Source organism: Salmo salar, chromosome 01 (genome assembly GCF_965601325.2).
Source record: "Salmo salar chromosome 01, fSalSal1, whole genome shotgun sequence".
Classification (NCBI taxonomy): Eukaryota; Metazoa; Chordata; class Actinopteri; order Salmoniformes; family Salmonidae; genus Salmo; species Salmo salar.
The window spans coordinates 183,250,001-183,251,046 of NC_138291.1; the positions used below are offsets into that span (position 1 = coordinate 183,250,001).

At 46.7% G+C, this 1,046-nt stretch overlaps 1 protein-coding gene across 1 annotated transcript in view; it reads right to left on the reverse strand.

Moving 5' to 3' along the window:
- Positions 1–213, reverse strand: part of LOC106572540 (muscle, skeletal, receptor tyrosine kinase) — a 77,903-nt gene extending 77,690 nt beyond the window's left edge. The window contains exon 1 of the mRNA XM_082957075.1: positions 1–213. This exon is cut by the window's left edge and continues 387 nt beyond it. The gene's annotated coding sequence lies outside the window, so the exon portion shown is untranslated.
- Between the last annotated feature and the right edge of the window lie 833 nt (positions 214–1,046).

A 1,046-nucleotide genomic window follows, 5' to 3' on the forward strand; every position in this document is an offset into this window, starting at 1 on the left:
ATTATCAGACATTGTCTCTGTCCCTGCCATGCTAGCTGACAGCGCCGCGCGACGTTAGATAGGTCTGGTCTGTTGTTCAGTCCTAATGTGTCTGTCCGCTAGCTCGCTGCGCCGCGAGGCGTTAGATAGGTCTGGTCTGTTGTTCAGTCCTAATGTGTCTGTCCGCTAGCTCGCTGCGCCGCGAGGCGTCAGTTAAATGGGTCTGTTATTTACTCCGTGAGGAGATGGACAGCAGCAGCTGCTGGGTATACACTCCTACTCTGTAATCTCAAATGGCACCCTATTCCCAATATGGTCAGAATAAGTGCACTATGAAGGGAATAGGGTGCAATTTGGGACAAAATAACATAGTTAGGATTAAACATTGAAGATCACTTTATTGGTCAGTTACACACAAGGTCCAACCGAAATGTGGCATCTGCTTTAAACCAACCCCTCTGAAAGAGGATCGGGAGAGGCGCTGCGGGCTGGGCGCCTGGAGAGCTGTCGTTGTGGGGGTTAAGTGCCTTGCTCAAGGGCACAACGGCATCTAGGATTTCTGATGTAGTCAGCCACCGTGGCACATCACTGGAAAGAGAGTCAGTCATTGGTATATCACTGCTGAATAACCACCCATTGGTATATCACTGCTGTATAACCACCCATTGGTATATCACTGCTGTATAACCACCCATTGGTATATCACTGCTGAATAACCACCCATTGGTATATCACTGCTGTATAACCACCCATTGGTATATCACTGCTGTATAACCACCCATTGGTATATCACTGCTGAATAACCACCCATTGGTATATCACTGCTGTATAACCACCCATTGGTATATCACTGCTGTATAACCACCCATTGGCTGTATAACCACCCATTGGCTGTATAACCACCCATTGGTATATCACTGCTGTATATCCACCCATTGGTATATCACTGCTGAATAACCACCCATTGGTATATCACTGCTGAATAACCACCCATTGGTATATCACTGCTGTATAACCACCCATTGGTATATCACTGCTGTATAACCACCCATTGGTATATCACTGCT